We start from the raw sequence: 20,892 nt of genomic DNA on the forward strand, positions 1-20,892 counted from the left end.
TAATTGTTTACTTACCTGTAATCATCCATATTCCGGTGTTTACCACCCCCCATCCTGCCCCTCCCCCGCCCCACCTGCCTGCCCCACGGAACTCCCTCCACAGGCCGCGGCTGCCGGGACGGCGTGCTGGCCAGGAGGTGAGGGTTCATCCTCTGCAATGAGAGGAGGAAATACTATTGCTGATCCCTCTTAGACGTTGACCTGCGTAATCCAGTAGACAATCAAGGTGCAATACATTTCACTTTCAGTTCCTCATTGATGTGTAGGACACCTGTTACGCAAGGGTATGGATTGCAAATAGTACTGTATTTCCCTTTCAGATGACTGGATCTCAGCACTGCTCTCACTACCACTGTGTGCCTACTCTTAGTGGATGGGCCTGACATACTAGTCAGATTACAATCACTGAAGTTCAACACATATCATTAGGACCAGAGCTGATTATTTGCAGGGTGTCACACATCGTTTTAATCAGACAAATGCACTTGTATGTGTACATGTCTCCTCTGGCTTTTCCCAAATTGGTTCTGGCAGCCGACTTACTGCCACACAGTGATGGCACCCTGATCATACGTTGACCCTCATGCACCTACGACATCTACACTTTGTGTGACCATATCCAATAGACTGACATGGCAGGCTGTTGTAGAGTGATAGGTGTCAAGCAGCAATCCACACGGTAGTAGTGCTGGGAATGGTGACATGTCACTATTGAAGGGCATATTCACATAGAAATGGCACAACACATCACTGCAAGCAGTTCAGCAGTGCCGTGCTGCATCACTTCAAAAACACAGGGAAGCCATGTATTCACAGGAATATGGCGCACCCCTGTGTTTTTCCTTGCACTGGCACTGAAAAAAAAACTGCCTAGCACCAACAAAGAAGCTCTTAGGTTGTGTTGCAAGGGAGTCTGTGCTGCAGGGATGATTTTATATGTGCAGAAAGGGACACCTTCCTGCACATAAACAATCATTAAAGGCATTTAGCTCCTTCTATTTGTGCTGCAGAAATAGAAAGAGGAAAAACGAGTGGAAATCAAAGTATTTCTCCTTGTTGCACCAATCTAACACCTACTTTTCAGTGGGGTCGTTTTTGTCATCGCCTCATATTAACAGATCCTTGTACATCTGGAGCAGTGTCAAAAAGCAATGGATGTTGCTGTGGAGGACCCAGAGCAACACCCATTGCACGCCCCCTTCACGCAGATACCTGCGTAAAAGGGTATGATATTTAAAAGTGGTGTTAAGCAATGAAAATGGCTTTATGCCAATTTGTAATTCTGGAGCAGGGCATTGGGCCACTGATATAAATATGACGCTCTGGTGGCATAATGCCCTTGTAATTATGCCCCCCCCCCATTTTCTAAGACAACAGGGCCCATCCACCTCAGCCTCTGACCTTACAGAACTTGTGTCAATACTGATGACTAAGTAGTTCTCCCTGTCCCCTTGACAGTTCCCTGTATGACATTCTCTGACTTGTGCATTTGGCACAGTGAGATGATTTTGGACTGTATCCCCTTCTGGCACATATTGATCCCGCTCCACATAACATGTTGAATGTAGTACAACAATGGGCCATTGTCTGTCATCCCTAGTCAGCTGCTACACAAGTGTGACCAAGTCAGACATAGCAGTGCATGTGTATTTATAAGGGTGCCTTGCAATACACATGTCCCTTCTCACCTCCTTGCAAAGTCTCCCCAGTCAGACAGAGTGACATTTGACATACACAGCAAGCTCCTACATTACATAGCACTAGCAGAAGCCCATCAGGGCCACACACAATAATTTGTTTGCAAAAATAGCGGCATATTTAGAAGGACATTGCGCCACCAGAGCATCACTTCTTAAAATGCTCCTGCTGCATGTTTAAAAGACGGCACATAAGCCACTTGTGGGGATTAATGCCACCTAGTAAATATTGTCCCCTTTGAAACAGATTTCTGTTTCAAGGGGGCGTACAATGTGTGTTGGTGTAGGCATTTCCAAGCAACACCCATTGTTGTTTGGCACTGACACAGATTTGCATGTAAACATATATCTGGTGCAGTGCCAAACTCTAATGCCTCTCAAAATGAGGATTTAGATTGGGCCTCGTATTTTGCTCTTTCTAACTGCTGTGGGCCAGGTGGTGGGGGGGGGGATTTCGACAGACGATGAGGGAAAATGAATTATTTATTTAATTTTCACTCATGGTCATCTGTCGAATTCTCCCCAACCAGGCCCCACCGCTGCACCCTCTTACCTGCACAGGCTGCAGCTGATTTCTATGTGTTCCAAATTCTGCAGCACACATAGAAGGAGCAAAACACCATTGTTGATTGTTATTGTTTATGTGCATGAAGGGATGGGATGTATTTACAGGAATTTGTGCCACCAACGTGCTCACCCCTGCGCTAGTGCAAAAAAGAATAGCCTAGCACCAAAATAGACACCCACGGTGCAAGGGTGTCTAAGTTGGCGCATGGCTGTTTTTTTGTACCAGTGCAGGTGAGAGCACGGGGGACATATTCCTGTAAATAACCCCATCCCTGCGTTTTTGCAATGACACAGCTCAGCAGAGTAGATTTGTGTGCATTGACTACCTGTTCCATTTCACTGTAAATATGCACCATGGCCCTCTAGTGTACATCACTTGCTTTCACTCCCACACCCAGTCACATTTAGCAGATGAGAAGATTTCAGGTGGTCCCATCCATGGCAGCTGACACCTGTGTGTTCTGAGCCTGCATGCCAGGACAACTGCATACTATGTAGTTTGATCTAGGCTACTATGAACGTGGCTCTTGAAATGTCCCTATGTGTACATACTACCCATGGCCCACATATCCCCCACCTCTCAGGTGTGGTGTATCTCCTCTGAGAAACTAATTCTATGCTATGGATTTGTCGGCTATGTTAATGTGCATGGGCCCAAGTGAGATGAACATATTTCAAAGACATATGGTGCAGCGCAGCGCCACAAACCATCTTGCTACGCCAAGTTGTATCAAAAGGAAAGTGAAGGGAATATGCTGTGGTTACAACAATACAACACATCCCTGTGCTTTACTTATATGCTGCTGCACAAACAGCTGGCTAGCACCAATGCCAATACCCTTCCACCATGGTGCACGTGTGCCTGCTTCGGAAGACTTCTACTGTTTGGGAACCAGCAGAAAGGACAGGAATGCCCTTTATCTTGTAGATATGCTGCATTCCTGCCCTTTTCATCTGACAGCTACAGGCTTGTGGCATTGCCCTAAGTCACTATAACAGAAAAAAAGACAAAGAGCCTTCCATTGATGTCATGTTTTACTATTGATGAGCTAGCATCTTACCTTTTGGCCTGCAGACAGTACAGCAGAGCGCCTGGACATAGCTGCCTGCACTGCACAACATTACTTAGTTACCCTGATCTCCCCTTGTTGCACCTTATACTGTTGCCACTGTAGTTCATCATATCCAGCATTACCTGTCCTGAAACTCCAAATACTGACTCTTCAGAGATGACTAGAGATACCTGTGCCTCCAAGGGATCCAACTCATCTTGGGACGCTGGACTACCACCTCCAGTCTGCAATGCTGGCTTGTTATTGGTTGCCAGTTTCTCCTTTGTCCTGCACTTGCAATCCTACCACTGCTTTCTACAGTCACTCACTGTCCTCTTGACTTCAGCAACACTGTTCACCTTGTCCACTATGGTCTGGGATAAGGCCTTTTTCCTCGCCCAATTCCATTTTTGAGCTGATGAAGAGCTTGTGTTAGTGCTTCGTCACCTCCATGATCAAGATCTGATTCTCCTCCTCACTGAACTTGCACTTCCTCTTCTTCTTCCCCTGGGACCCTGGCTGTTCATCCTGGATGGTAATGGAGGTGCTGGCTGATCCATTGCTGCTTTCAGGTAAGTTTACTTTTTCTTCTCACGTAAGTGTTTTAGTATTTTTATTCCTGCTACTTTCACAAAAGTGATGGTAGGATGGCTAGCGTTAATTTTCTAGACGCTAATTGGCCGAACGTCACTTTTGCAGTATTAGCATCAGATTTGTTAACGACATGGACAGCATCAGTTTTTACCATGACGGCCTCTTTCTAACGCCATGGAGCGCCATGTTGTAAATACGATGCTAACATGGTATTATAACCTGTCGTAACGAGCCAGTGATTTTGTTTTGCCTCACCGCTGCCGCTAAATAGTAGTGCACCAGTTCTTCGTCCTTTGATTTTTTTAGGCTTTTTTTTTAACTTTAAACTTTAAAAATTCATAACTTTGGTTCTATTGATCATTTTGGTGTCAAGTAATTCATTAAAATATACTGTATTTTTCTAGATTGCTGTAGGATCTTTCTGGGGCTACCTTCCCATGTTACTACTGCTTAAATGCTGCATAAACACTTTACACATTGCCTCTAGGTTAACCCTGACTTCTTTTGTGTTAAGCTACCAGAGGGTTAAGCACAGGTTAATTAAGTCACTTTTTAAGGTTCACCCTGAAAAGGCTTGGAGCTGTTGCTTGATTAGGGCTTCATATCCCTCAACCAACAATCTAATCTCTCACAAGTACCATGTTGCCTGCTTTGCACGGTAAAAGGCCTGCATATAGGTGGCTTACTAATATGTAAAAGGGGGGGGGGTCTGTACCTGTCAAAAAGGGTTATTTTAGCAGATTGGACTGCAGGGTTTGTACTGCAGCACTAAGGCTAACACATGGTAGGTTTGTTGCCAGGTGTACACTGCCACTGTTGTGGTGGCACAATGGGTGCTGCAGTCCAACGGTGCCCTTAACTTCTCGACCCTGGGTGCACTTTCTCACAATATATTAGGGTCTTACAGGCAAGTTAAATGTGGCAACCAGGAATAAGCCAATTTAACCATGTTCAGGGGGTAACGCAGCCACTTTACTCCTAATTAGCAGGTGTAAAGTACAAAGATCTAAAACCAACAAAATAGGGTCCAGCAAAAGGAGAAAAATCTGGGGTAAACACTCAGAAAATGTAGATTACCTACAGTTAGTAATGTTAACGTTGGAAGGCAAACTAATTTAGAAATAAAACTCCTTAACTGTTAATGTATTAATGAACCAGATCTTGTCATTCAATTAATTTATTCAAGCCACACTGATGATTTTTTCAGCGAAACAGTTTTTCTTTAACGGCCGAACTTTGATCACTGTTTGAGTGACTGTTCAAGTTACCGGTTTCGGAACTGTCATTAAAGTTTATCAGCTAAATGGGTGCCGTAACAAAATTGGGAATACCATTTGTTTGCGTTGTGGGTCCCTTAGCAGTGTTCACTAATGCAGTGGATGATGTACCCATGTACACTAGCCCACATGGGGCACAACAGTATGTAAATTAAATCGTAATAGTTACAATTGGTCTACTGTTGTACTTGGATGTGAACACTGCCTAATTGCAGGCAATTAATGTAAACTCTAAAGGCCCCACTTTTATAATGGCTAAGGATTCTAGCTAGCCCTACATTTTCTATCGGACTCGCTGGCCCCGAAGAAGGTCTCAGGCATGTATTAATGTGCCTCACAACTTCCTATTGGGTATGCATGCATTGAGTTGACATGCATGATGCTCCCTGGTACACAACATGCAGAAAACGGTGTTTCTAATCGAAACTGGTTCACGCAGAATTTTCTTCAGGTATTTCAACAAGACATTTCGGGTATTTTTCGTACTTGAGATCTCCAAGTGAAACACCAGATCTTGTGACTCCAAAGTGAAACACCAGATCTTGTGATCCCTTCAGGATTTTACTGGGGCACTTGGAATGAGACTCGTAGATTCCACCTATGCTCCACATATTTAACATTACCATCTCCTCCGTCGCCCATGTGTTTTCGATTATTTGACTCCGTTCTTCATGTCTCATCCGTTTTCGCATCCATATTTTTCTACAAATTAATGAACTCACCACAGTTTTGCAGTATCCAATATTAGTTACTCATGCATTTGCGTACTTTTTTTTTTACAATGTGTACATTTTTTACAAACTCCGGTTACATAAACGAACATTGTTTTCAAACGTATAAATCAAAATGCATAATATTATGGCTGAGTGGGACCATTGCATCATTTCATCTATCTTTCTGCCAGCCTCCTCTTACCTTAGTAGTTTAATAGAGTCTCCAGATTCATCCGTTTTCCTGGATAGTTACTTTACCAATTCCTTGTATAGCGCTGCAGAAGTTGATTTATCTTGGTTGCAAAATTTAACAAAGCCTTTACTATTTTGCTTATTAATCGTTTGCCATACATTTGCACAAAATGTAAACATTAATATACTTCCCATGTCGGCACACGAACCAACAAAAAATGATGGAGAAATTGACATCCATACACAGCTAGAAATTTAAAAATAAAAAGTCACGAAGTATTTCTACGCGTTCCTGGATACACGTCTTTAAATTAGCAGAGCATATTGCAATTACCGTATGTCCTCTTATACCCAAGAAATCACTAGAATCAAGGCGCAAAAGCCTCCTCAGAGGTAATGGGGAGACATAAATCGATTGACAGAACTCTGCTTATTTCAGATAATACCCCTTATCGCGAGTTCCCACACTGTGTTACTTAAAACATCATTAGGAATCGCAAAAAAGAGAGGGGGAAAAAAGAAAACACATGTTTGTTTCTACCACTTCACACTGCTAGCCAACCATCAAGCAATAGATTTCTCTTGCATTTGTTATCTTAGAGTGAGCAAACACGAAGCTGATAATGAACCGAAGAACATAGGCTGTTTCTTCTGTGCCATGAGCAGAGCATGCTGCCTGCATCAATAGACATACTGTACGAATAGCCATTAAAGAATTTGCCTTGCTTTGCTTTCCCAACGTAAACTGTTGATGATCTGTTTGTTGAGTTCAAGTGAATATATTACAAATTGCTCTCTGCATTGAGTTGATAGCTTGAATGTAATTTGTGATACACCCATGTGAGTCTTATCTGCAACCAGTTCCGGATTACCAAAGCAAAGCAGGGACCGCCTATGCGCCCCATTCCTTTTAGGGTCCCTGCGACAATGGATCAAAATAAAAGATTGATTTGATCTTGAAAGAAAATTACATTCAAGCTTTCTTACATATAGTTTCCAAAAGATAGAGAAAAATGAATCAAAGAAAGGAAAACTTTACATTTAAGGCTCCATAGAGAAAATACTGTATTACTCTAATGTACGCATTAATAACTTAAACTATATAAACCAGAGACATCGATTCACATAACAATTTGGCCCACATGCATCAAAGCAAAAAACGGTTGCAAACGGGCAGATTCATCATCCCAAATGCAAAAATCCAAATGTAATCCGTAAATTGCGATTACTTAAATTGCGATAGCATTTCAGGAATCTCAAATTGAGATTCCTTAAATGCAATGCCTTAAAGAAAAAAAAATAGCGATTTCGCTAATAGTTTGAGCAAATTACCATGAAGTTGAACTTCATGGTAATATGCAAAAACTTTGAAAAATGCACGAAAAGGGCATTCTTAAAGTTCCATTTTACACACACACACATGCCCTTGGGGCATGTGTATGTGCAAGATGTACTTATATGCAGATTTCAGGGGGTGCAACAGGGTGTCCTTTTGAAACCCTGGCACCCTCGAAATTGCATCCTCAGTTTGCAATTCTCTAATTGAGAATCGCAAATTGAGAATGTCTTCCAATTCATTCCTATGGGCCTAGCCCATAGGAATGAATGGGGAGGTATTCCTTAATTGCGACTCACAATTTGCGAGTCGCAATTAAGGAATGTTTAGAAATCGCTGTTTGTTAAGCGATTTCTACATGCATAGCCGTTTCCTATTCCTTATTAGCGAATCCATATTTTTCGCTAATAAGGAATTGCAAATGGCATTGTTGATGCATGTGCCAGTAGGTCTCTTAAAAGCTTATCTTCTGGCAGCTGTCAGTTTGTAAAAAAACCTGGTGGCATATTAGCAAGAACCTCGTTATAATTATCGCCGTTTAAGCGGCAGGAAACTGCCACTAAAACGGAGATGATGGGCTTGCTAATATGCGTTACGGAATTCTATAACGCAGATTAGCAAGCCTATTATTGCCATTTTAGCGGCAGTTTCCTGCCGCTAAAACGGCGATCATTTTAACGAGGTTCTTGCTAATATGCCCCCTGGTGCATTGGGAGGTGAGTGGGGGGGACTGCCTAGGGGATTCCACAGAGTTTAAACCGGCGCTCCCTGTAACCAGAGTTGTGTTCCCTCTGCACAAAGCGTTTACTGGCCAGCAAGACGCATAGGCTTTTCTATAAGTGAGGTGTTATTCGTATTTAATATAAGCATGATTCACAAAGAGCAGTACACCAAAGAAAAGAACAACTCGATCATAAGTGCCCTCTTTTTGTGCATTACATAAATGAATGTTGCCAGGAGCAGATATGTTAACATGGACATGCATAGAATATGTGATTCCCATTAAAAATCATAGAAGGTCATTTCCCTTCCCTCTAAATGCCATTTGATACCTGCATTCCTGCTAAGTTCAAATAGTGCTGGCTGTAGGACTTGCAACATAGGTAATTACCACACCATTCCAAATTACGGGCCTCTTAATGGGGATTAACTCTCCAACTGCATGTCTTCTCCTTTGTTGTTATGGTGCACTAATTCGCAAAATGCAATGTTTGCCATATGGCACGCAGCAGGTTTAAGCAGCCAAAAATCACGAGGATAAACACCTAGTGGTATGCTATTTACGGGATTACAAGGGAGTGAGAAAGAGGATCAAAATGTTTTGAAATATTCAGGAATCTTGTATGTAAATACTATTAAATGAATGTACACTATGGTCAAGTATTCAATGAAAATATGTGTGTATTACCAATCTATTTTCGGTATAATTAAGCAGTGAAAAAAGTGTAAGCTTTTTGCCTCTTCCTTAAAAGCGTCTGACGCTTTTTCTGCATTCAAACTCATGGTCAAAGTGGCCTGCTGAGGCCAGAGGACACTGAAAAATATATATTTTTTCAATATTTTGATTACTATTCCACTTTCTGAAGGTGACATAAGGAAAGAGAGTCATAGTTTTAGGATAAGATGCACTCCTTAACATTTTCAGTCCAAGAAAGTATTATTCATTCATGGATCTTATGATTTTCCAAGATCATGTAGCAAAAGTAGTACTGGGTTAATGATTAGTTTGTGGGTTTCTTTCTGATTTTCTCTAGTGGGGACACATAGTTTTGATCCCCACTTTTTAGGTCGAGCATTCGAGACCTATTGTATATACTTTAGTATATACTTATATGTGGATGTGCTTTGTGGGGTCTGGAGATCAGCCCTAGGACTTGTCTGCTTCTGCTTAGGGACTTTTTTTCTGTTCATCCGCCTCTATTTAACTGTCTTATTAGAAAATGACCAACAGAGGTCAGTAAAATACCAGAATTGCTCTCTGCTTATGGACCTTTTTTTACATCTTAAGTGCGTTGCAGAGCAGAGCCCTGCTCCGCAAGAGATTTTGTAGGAGAGGATTTTCAGAAGAGTGTTTAAGCTCCGCCCCTCATTCCCATTGGCCGGAGTCACCGATTATGTTAAACGGTGGCCTGCCATTGGAAATTATGTGTTTTGGTTGCCTCCCTTTGGCTTGCGACCTGGACTCAGTGGACCGCTTCACGGATGTCGTGAAGTACTTTCTTATCTTTTGGGGCCATGTGTTTAAACACATGGCCCCATAAAGACAAGAGATCCCATGCTCCGGCGCGATCCTCTTTCGCTTTTGGGACCGCGCTTGTTCTGGGAGCCTGCTCGTCCTTGAGAAAAGTTTCCCCCGCCTGCCCCCAACAATTCAAGGCCAACACCGTCTTTCCGATTATATTTGGTATCTTAAAGGGTGCCAAACAATCGAGGCCTTACACACACGCTGTCACACACTTGTTAGTCTTAGTATGAGACAGCTGTATTAAGTGTGGGGCACAACTGGGTGACACATTACAATTTAGCCAATTCCAAAACATTCAAACTCTACATTGCTCATCCGATTATTTATAGGAATGTAGGACATGTGCTGCCCCTCTCGCCATGGCATGAGTCTTCGTTCTGCTTGGTAGAGCAACAAGACCCTGTAAAAGGGATATTGCCCCCTGGGCTCCTGCCAAACAGGTACACAGGGCCTATAATCTTTCCCTAAAACTGCGTTAAAAACAAAACCCAATCGGCACTATGTGGCCACAGGTCAGCCCCTGGAAAATGTACTACAGGTACCCAGGGCACCGTGACCAGGGAAGGCCTCTAAGGGCTGCAGCACTTATTGTGCCACCGTTAGAGGCCCTGTACCTTTACACAAACACACACTGCCCTTGCAGGCTGTGTGTTTTGGTGTAGAACAATGTGAAGAGTCAACATGGCACACACCCTTGCGTGCCATACCTACAACCCACTGCTATGGCAGAGATCATCCACCTGTCTAGGCTGGGCGCCTATACCAGTGGTGAGGGTACAAGTGCATGAGCCCTGCACCCCTACAGTGTTTAAGCCGATTCTTAGATATTATAAGTGCAGTAATGCAATTAAAAGTATATGGTGCTGGGAGTTTGTCATTAGGACCTCAACAGCACCATAATGGCTTTACTGCAAACTGGGAAATTTGGTATCAAACTTCTCAGCACATTAAACCAACACTGATGCCAGTGTGGAATTTGAGGAATAAAGTACACAGAGAGCATGTTTGAGATGCCCCCTGAAAAACTTCCTAACACTAGTGTCCAGGCTGAGTGGCTGCTCACCAGCTGCCACCACCAGACAGGTTTCTGGACCCCTGGGTCAAGATCCTGCTGCTCTCGGGGTCTGAAACAATGCACATTATGGGACCAGGTGCCAAGCCTCCTCCCACAGGTTGGGTAGGGTCCACGAAGGGGAAGCTTCAAAGGCTGGCCGCTTTTATGAGCTTCTTCATGCCTTTTGTTGCTTCCAGCAACTGATCCCCACCGATTCTGACCGCCACTTTGGGTGGGAGAACCCACAGGAAAACCAAGTGAGAAAGGGAGGTGGGGGAGGCAAGGTGAACCACAACTCTCAGTCCCCTCCATCTTGCAGATGGGAGGACCCAGCCAACCAGAGTGAGGCATATGCCCCCTCCCCCTGGAGGGTGGCATAATAGTGGGTGTACCCACTACAAGTAAGGGACCTTATTGGTCCTAACCTTTTTACTTACCTGTAACACCCCTAAATCTAGTATTTAGGGGCACCTTTGAAACTTACCTCCTCAGACAAGCAACGACCAAGAGGAAAAGAAGAAGAAGGACCGAACAGCCGTGCTGAAGCTAAGAGGAGGACGCCCACTGACCTGGCCCCAGTCCTACCGGCCTGTCCCCACCTTAAACCTGCAGAAGCAAAACTCCGGTGTGGCCTGCAGCTAGCAACCTCAAGAACCCTGAGGACCTGCCCTGCCTTCCAAAGAAAAGACTTTCTCTTCTGTGAATGCAGGATTTGTTCACCAGCAGACTCTGTCTTCGGCCAAATCCCCAAGTCTGCACCACTATGCACCCATCGCCCACAGCCAGAGTTCGAGTGGCCCAACTCCACGAGGAGGTCTCCCCTGCAATTCTGATCAGAGATCTGGTGATCTTTGACCTGCCTCAAATCTCCCAGCAAACTTCAACCTCTTTTTGGAGATTCCCATGACAGTGACCGGAGCTGGTAAGAGAAAATCAACGCCTAAAGACACCCCTGCACCTGAAGCCCCATGGCCCTGGGTGGCCCAACAGACAGTGTCCCAGCACCCCCAGGTATCCCAACTTACCTTTCCAACCAGTGGTCACCTCCAGAACATCTTCGTCCCTGAGCCTGCAGGCTTTGTTGAAACTGGAGAATCCCCTTTGAAATTTACAGGGCACCCAACCCCAAACCAGCACCATGCACCCAGCTGCCCCTGAATCACTGCAGATGCACTTTCTGTGCTAAACAGGATCCCTCCTTGCCCTGAGCCTAATACCAGGAGCTTGGCTCCCACAACCCAGTGTTCTGCTCATAAGCAGCCACCAACCAGAGGCCCCCTATCCCCCATTGGATAACATTGGGCCTCAGCACTCTACACTCGGCCGCCCTAGTGCAGCTGAAGGTGTAACAAGAGTGCATCCTTGACCCTGGGAGAACCCTAACCCCTGAAACTCAGCCCCAAAGACCGAGTACTTACCTGGTTAACTTCATTTCTCTCTATAGGAATCCAGTGACTGTTTTTCTCTGAATTTATTTTTGTGTGGAGTTGATTTGTATGGAAACCTGAAAAATAACAATTGTGCAAAACTGATTTTACCTACCTTTTCTCTAGGAAATGTTTCAGTGTGATATCTAGACATATCACACTGAGTAAAAATAACTTAAAAAGTAATCTAAATAATAACTAAAAAGTAATCTGTACAGTAAATGTAGGTAATTCCAATACCTTGACTTACCTGCATTTCAACCAACTGCATTTGAACTGACATTCACTTGTAAACACTGCATAATATTTTGAAAACTATGTATTTCACTTACCTGTGCCAGACTTGGCTTGGTTATAGAACTAAAATAATGTAATAATATTTTTATACAAACAAAATTGGCCTGAGTTCAGTCTTTGAATGGGTGACATAATTTGCTTGAGTTTGTACAACAAATGCTTAACACTATCCTCTGATGAAGCCTTACTACTCGCCCTCACTACCACAAATATAGAGTCAGGTGCTATTTACTTTTACCTCAGCCTACCTTTGGGGTTCTACTGGACTCTGTGCACACTATGCCCATTTTGGTATAGTATATACACAACCAGCTTCCGACAGGGGCCCTCTTACTCAGCCCTAGGCCAGTGAATCTTTGGGATATTAGAGTCTCATTGACCTCTCATCACATTCTTCAGGGCGGTGGTATCATTTTGCGTTACGTCACTGATCATGTCCAAGCTCGTCAGGGATTATCATGCCCAATGAAAATATAAAGATACAAAAAAAATGTATCTGAATGATATATTCCAAGTGATCATCAATCATTCATTTGCCCTCTACAGTATTAAATTATTTGCAAACCTTTCTCATGTGCACCAAAACAATGTCTTGAAGAAACATTGCCAACATCCCAGCAATGCAAAATTAGGAGACCACCATACTCTCACTGTGTCATCAATCATGTGCAAGTATACATCATGCATAGGAAGAAAGCTCCCATGACCATTTTTATTTTGTATTTCAGCACTAACACCCCACTCCGGGGATTTGTTTCTGCAATGCAAAAGGAAATGCTTGCAATACTGTCATGACATACAAACTCTTCTGTTGATCGAGATACTTGAACTGCACTCTAATCACAGATGGGCTACTTAGCCTGGTTCTGGAGGGCGGACCACATTATTGGGCCTCACCGCCCAGGTGCCATATGGCTTTCGCCAAGATAATACCCAGCAGCAAAGTGGCGGATCTAACCCTTTCTCTGAGAATTCAGCCTAGTAGTTGAGTACTTTTCTGTTTCTACCATTGGGGCTGGTAAATGTCGGGCTTCTCCTCCTGACACAGTCAATACATCTGAGGTACTTGTTATACCTCTTCTATGCTCTCTTTTCTTTCCTCTCTCTCCCAGATTTGTTTTAAGGTGTGGGCACTTGTCCAGGGCTCCCACCATCTGAGTGGAGTTCTGATAAAGTGGCCTGGGACGTCAGAAGTCCCCTAAACTGTCTCTTTCCTTACTTTACCTCACCTCTTTAACCTCACCCCTTTCTGTATACAGCACTCTCTATCTACCACTATATCTCTATGTACCTAAAACCTGTATTTCAACCACCTTACACACTTATGACTCCCTCTTTCTAATGACTTTACCACTTTCTATCACCTTCAGTGCCTACTTATCATCTATATATCTCTATTCCCTTATCTACATCAACTTTTTCTCTACCTCGCGTAGCTCTTCACCTCCGCGCTTATTTCATCTCACCTCCCTCTCTCTCTGACCAACTACTTCTAGTATTATGGGGCACCCTTGAAACTTGCCTCCGCAGATAAGCAACGACCAAGAAGAAAAGAAGAAGAAGGACCGAACAGCCGCGCCGAAGCTAAGAGGAGAACGACCACTGACCTGGCCCCAGTCATACCGGCCTGTCCCCACCTCGAACCTGCAGAAGCAAAACTCCGGTGTGGCCTGCAGCTAGCAACCTCAAGAACCCTGAGGACCTGCCCTGCCTTCCAAAGAAAAGACTTTCTCTTCTGTGAACGCAGGATTTGTTCACCAGCAGACTCTGTCTTCGGCCAAATCCCCAAGTCTGCACCACTATGCACCCATCGCCCACAGCCAGAGTTCGAGTTGCCCAACTCCACGAGGAGGTCTCCCCTGCAATTCTGATCAGAGATCTGGTGATCTTTGACCTGCCTCAAATCTCCCAGCAAACTTCAACCTCTTTTTGGAGATTCCCATGACAGTGACCGGAGCTGGTAAGAGAAAATCAACGCCTAAAGACACCCCTGCACCTGAAGCCCCATGGCCCTGGGTGGCCCAACCGACAGTGTCCCAGCACCCCCAGGTATCCCAACTTACCTTTCCAACCAGTGGTCACCTCCAGAACATCTTCGTCCCTGAGCCTGCAGGCTTTGTTGAAACTGGAGAATCCCCTTTGAAATTTACAGGGCACCCAACCCCAAACCAGCACCATGCACCCAGCTGCCCCTGAATCACTTCAGATGCACTTTCTGTGCTAAACAGGATCCCTCCTTGCCCTGAGCCTAATACCAGGAGCTTGGCTCCCACAACCCAGTGTTCTGCTCATAAGCAACCACCAACCAGAGGCCCCCTATCCCCCATTGGATAACATTGGGCCTCAGCACTCTACACTCGGCCGCCCTAGTGCAGCTGAAGGTGTAACAAGAGTGCATCCTTGACCCTGGGAGAACCCTAACCCCTGAAACTCAGCCCCAAAGACCGAGTACTTACCTGGTTAACTTCATTTCTCTCTATAGGAATCCAGTGATTGTTTTTATCTGAATTTATTTTTGTGTGGAGTTGATTTGTATGGAAACCTGAAAAATAACAAATGTGCAAAACTGATTTTACCTACCTTTTCTCTAGGAAATGTTTCAGTGTGATATCTAGACATATCACACTGAGTAAAAATAACTTAAAAAGTAATCTAAATAATAACTAAAAAGTAATCTGTACAGTAAATGTAGGTAATTCCAATACCTTGACTTACCTGCATTTCAACCAACTGCATTTGAACTGACATTCACTTGTAAACACTGCATAATATTTTGAAAACTATTTATTTCACTTACCTGTGCCAGACTTGGCTTGGTTATAGAACTAAAATAATGTAATAATATTTTTATACAAACAAAATTGGCCTGAGTTCAGTCTTTGAATGGGTGACATAATTTGCTTGAGTTTGTACAACAAATGCTTAACACTATCCTCTGATGAAGCCTTACTACTCGCCCTCACTACCACAAATATAGAGTCAGGTGCTATTTACTTTTACCTCAGCCTACCTTTGGGGTTCTACTGGACTCTGTGCACACTATGCCCATTTTGGTATAGTATATACACAACCAGCTTCCGACAGGGGCCCTCTTACTCAGCTCTAGGCCAGTGAATCTTTGGGATATTAGAGTCTCATTGACCTCTCATCACATTCTTCAGGGCGGTGGTATCATTTTGCGTTACGTCACTGATCATGTCCAAGCTCGTCAGGGATTATCATGCCCAATGAAAATATAAAGATACAAAAAAAATGTATCTGAATGATATATTCCAAGTGATCATCAATCATTCATTTGCCCTCTACAGTATTAAATTATTTGCAAACCTTTCTCATGTGCACCAAAACAATGTCTTGAAGAAACATTGCCAACATCCCAGCAATGCAAAATTAGGAGACCACCATACTCTCACTGTGTCATCAATCATGTGCAAGTATACATCATGCATAGGAAGAAAGCTCCCATGACCATTTTTATTTTGTATTTCAGCACTAACACCCCACTCCGGGGATTTGTTTCTGCAATGCAAAAGGAAATGCTTGCAATACTGTCATGACATACAAACTCTTCTGTTGATCGAGATACTTGAACTGCACTCTAATCACAGATGGGCTACTTAGCCTGGTTCTGGAGGGCGGACCACATTATTGGGCCTCACCGCCCAGGTGCCATATGGCTTTCGCCAAGATAATACCCAGCAGCAAAGTGGCGGATCTAACCCTTTCTCTGAGAATTCAGCCTAGTAGTTGAGTACTTTTCTGTTTCTACCATTGGGGCTGGTAAACGTCGGGCTTCTCCTCCTGACACAGTCAATACATCTGAGGTACTTGTTATACCTCTTCTATGCTCTCTTTTCTTTCCTCTCTCTCCCAGATTTGTTTTAAGGTGTGGGCACTTGTCCAGGGCTCCCACCATCTGAGTGGAGTTCTGATAAAGTGGCCTGGGACGTCAGAAGTCCCCTAAACTGTCTCTTTCCTTACTTTACCTCACCTCTTTAACCTCACCCCTTTCTGTATACAGCACTCTCTATCTACCACTATATCTCTATGTACCTAAAACCTGTATTTCAACCACCTTACACACTTATGACTCCCTCTTTCTAATGACTTTACCACTTTCTATCACCTTCAGTGCCTACTTATCATCTATATATCTCTATTCCCTTATCTACATCAACTTTTTCTCTACCTCGCGTAGCTCTTCACCTCCGCGCTTATTTCATCTCACCTCCCTCTCTCTCTGACCAACTACTTCTAGTATTTAGGGGCACCCTTGAAACTTGCCTCCGCAGATAAGCAACGACCAAGAAGAAAAGAAGAAGAAGGACCGAACAGCCGCGCCGAAGCTAAGAGGAGAACGACCACTGACCTGGCCCCAGTCATACCGGCCTGTCCCCACCTCGAACCGGCAGAAGTGAAACTCCGGTGTGGCCTGCAGCCAGCAACCTCAAAAACCCTGAGGACCTGCCCTGCTTTCCAAAGAAACGACTTTCTCTCCTGTGAACGCAGTATTTGTTCACCAACAGACTCTGGCTTCGGCCAAATCCGCAAGTCTGCACCACTATGCATCCATCGCCCACAGCCCGAGTTCGAGTGGCCTAACTCCACGATTAGGTCTCCCCTGCAATTCTGATCTGAAGTCTGGTGATCTTTGACCTGCCTCGAATCTCCCAGCAAACTTCCGACTCTTTTTGGAGATTTCCATGACCGTGACCGGAGCTGGTATGAGAATGCCAACGCCTAAAGATACACCTGTGCCTGAAGCCCCCTGGCCCTGGGTGGCCCAATCGACAGTGTCCCAGCACCCCCAGACATCCCAACTTACTTTTTCAACCAGTGGTCATCTCCAGAACATCTTCGTCCCCAAGTCTGCAGGCTTTGGTGAAACTGGAGAATCCCCTTTGAAATGAACAGGGCACCCGACTCCAAACCAGCACCATGCACCCAGCTGTCCCTGAATCACTGCAGGTGCACTTTTTGTGCTAAACAGGATCCCTCTTTGCCCTGAGCCTAACACCAAGAGCTTGGTTCCAACAACCCAGTGGCCTGCTCGTAATCAGTCACCAACGAGAGGCCCCTTATCCCCCATTGGATAACATTGGGCCTCAGCACTCTACACTCGGCCGCCCTACTGCAGCTGAAGGTGTAACAAGAGTTCATCCTTGACCCTGGGGGAACCCTAACGCCTGAAACTCACCCCCAAAGACCGAGTACTTACCTGGTAACCGTTAACTACATTTCTCTCCATAGGAATCCAGTGATTGTTTTTCTCTGAAAAATGTTTTGTGTGGAGTTGATTTGTATGGAAACCTGAAAAATAACAATTGTGCAAAACTGAATCGATCTACCTTTTCTCTAGGAAATGTCCCAGTGTGATATCTAGACATATCGCACTGAGTAAAAATAATTTAAAAAGTAATCTAAATGGTAACTAAAAAGTAATCTGTACAGTAAATGCAGGTAATTCCAATACCTTGACTTACCTGCATTTCAACTAACTGCATTTGAACTGACATTGACTTGTATACACTGTATAATATTTTGCAAAGTATTTATTTCACTTACCTGTGTCAGACTTGGCTTGGTTATAGAAATAAAATAATGTAATAATATTTCTATACAAACAAAATTGGCCTGAGTTCAGTCTTTGAATAGGTGACATCATTTGCTTGAGTTTGTACAACAAATGCTTAACACTGCCCTCTGATAAAGCCTTACTGCTCGCGCACACTACCACAAATAGAGAGTAAGGTGCTTTCTACCTTTACCTCAGCCTACCTTTGGGGTTCTACTGGACTCTGTGCACACTATACCTCATTTGGGTATAGTATATACACAGCCAGCTTTCGACAGGGGCTAATACCTCAAGCGGCTGCCCTCTTACTCAGCCCTAGGCCAGTGAATCTTTGGGATATTAGAGTTTCAATGACCTCTCATCACATTCTTCAGGGTGGTGGTATCATTTTGCATTACGTCATTGATCATGTCCAAGCTCGTCAGGGATTATCATGCCCAATGAAAATATAATAATACAAAAAAATGTATCTGAATTATATATTCCAAGTGATCATCAATCATTCATTTGCCCTCTACAGTATTAAATTATTTGCAAACCTTTCTCATGTGCACCAAAACAATGTTTGAAGAAACATTGCCAACATCCCAGCAATGCAAAATTAGGAGACCACCATACTCTCACTGTGTCATCAATCATGTGCAAGTATACAACATGCATTGGAACAAAGCTCCCAGGACCATTTTTATTTGGTATTTCAGCACTAACACCCCACTCCGGGGATTCGTTTCTGCAATGCTAAAGAAAATGTTAGCCATACTGTCATGACATTCAAACTCTTCTGTTGATGGAGATACTTGAACTGCACTGTAGTCACAGATGGGTTCTTAGCCTGGTTCTGGAGGGCAGACCACATTATTGGGCCTCACCGCCTAAGAGTCATATGGCTTTCGACAAGATAATATCCAGCAGCAAAGTGGCGGATCTAACCCTTTCTCTGAGAATTCAGCCTAGTAGTTGAGTACTTTTCTGTTTCTACCATTGGGGCTGGTAAACATCGGGCTTCTCCTCCTCACACAGTCAAGACATCTGAGGTACTTGTTGTCCCTCTTCTATGCGCTCTTTTCTTTCCTCTCTCTCCCAGATTTGCTTTAAAGCGTGGGCACTTGTCCAGGGCTCCGACCATCTAAGTGGAGTTCTGATAAAGCGGTCTGAGAAGTCAGAAGTCCCCTGAACTGTCTCTTTCCTTAATTTACCTCACCTCTTGAACCTCACCCCTTTCTGTATACAGCACTCTCTATCTACCACTAAATCTCTATGTACCTAAAACCTGTATTTCAACCACCTAACACACTTATGACTCCCTCTTTCTCATGACTTCACCACTTTCTTTCACTTTCAGTGCCTACTTATCATCTATATTATCTCTATTCCCTTATCTACATCAACTTTTTCTCTACCTGAATTAGCTCTTCACCTCCATGCTTATTTCATCTCGCCTATCTCTATCTCTGACCAACTACTTCACCTCGTTCTCAACCTCATCTCTCTATTTACCTCAGCTCTTTCAGCGATCTCTCTACCTCATGCCTCTACCTACTTCATTTCTCTCTAAAACACACCTCTAACCATCTCAGTAGTTAATCTCTTGGTTTACTCTTCTCTCTCCACCCATCATTCTCTACAACACAACCACTTTAATCTCTGAATCAACCTCACCCCATTCTCTACTTTAATTTGCTGCCTACATCACCTCTTTTCCATCTATAATATATCTACTCTCCTTCTGATTTTATCTTGGCCTCCATACTTTTGGCTTACCTATCTTTTTATACCTCATCTTATTTTGCCCCTCTCACTACCTTGCAGTTCTATGTACATCTCGTTGTACTTCATCTCTCTACTTTGCTCTTTCTGCTTCAAACTCTCCATAGTTCACTTTGCTTTCTACCTTACCTTCCACTACCTTGCTCCTCGGTGTATACCACTAACTACCCTCTCTTTACATCTGATGCTTTCTTTATATATATATATGCTTCCTATATCTAGTTTCACTACCGCTGTCTTCCTCACTCTGCCGTAGTCATTTCTCTACTCTTTCTCTGCTTTACTTTAGCTGTCTATTCTTTTTTCTACATCTCTGTATATTTTTTCATACCAACTTATATTTCACTCCTTTGCTTATGCATTTCTCTATATAATCTCTATTTCTGTTCTCTCTCTACTTCGTGTCTCTCACAATACTGTTCAGTCTACCCCTCTGCCCTTCTCTTGTGTCCAGCCTTCTCCCATTACTCTCTTGCACCAAGGTTGTAGTGCTGGCTCTAGTAAATGTTAGGCAAAAACAACAGGTGATGGACAGAATGCAGGACATTGTCATACATTCACCCCAGTACAGAGATCTGGGCCTAAATCCATCGTTTTTTTGCACTCCACACCACCACAGGTCAGACATGGCCATATGCAAATCAGACTTGACCCTGTGTCTCATGGGAACAGTCCAGCCCGAACTGCCAAGCCATGTCTTTCCTGGACCGGAATCAAGCATCCAAGGACCGGTTTCTGGCTATCAGCCATCATCAGCCTGGATAGCTTGACTCCAGTGGTGTGGAGAGCATGGGACTCATGTCTGAGCATACCCATCCCACTCGGGGCGACAAAGGCAAAAACAACAGGTGATGGACAGAATGCAGAACATTGTCATCCATTCACCCCAGTACAGAGATCTGGGCCTAAATCCATCGTTTTTTTGCACTCCACACCACCCCAGGTCAGACATAGCCATATGCAAATCAGCCTTGACCCTGTGCCTCAAGGGAACCAATCAGCCCGAACTGCCAAGCCATGTCTTTCCTGGACCGGAATCAAGCATCCAAGGACCGCTTTCTGGCTATCAGCCATCATCAGCCTGGATAGCTTGACTCCA

This window comes from Lissotriton helveticus, chromosome 1_1 (assembly GCF_964261635.1).
Source record: "Lissotriton helveticus chromosome 1_1, aLisHel1.1, whole genome shotgun sequence".
In the NCBI taxonomy this organism is placed as follows: domain Eukaryota; kingdom Metazoa; phylum Chordata; class Amphibia; order Caudata; family Salamandridae; genus Lissotriton; species Lissotriton helveticus.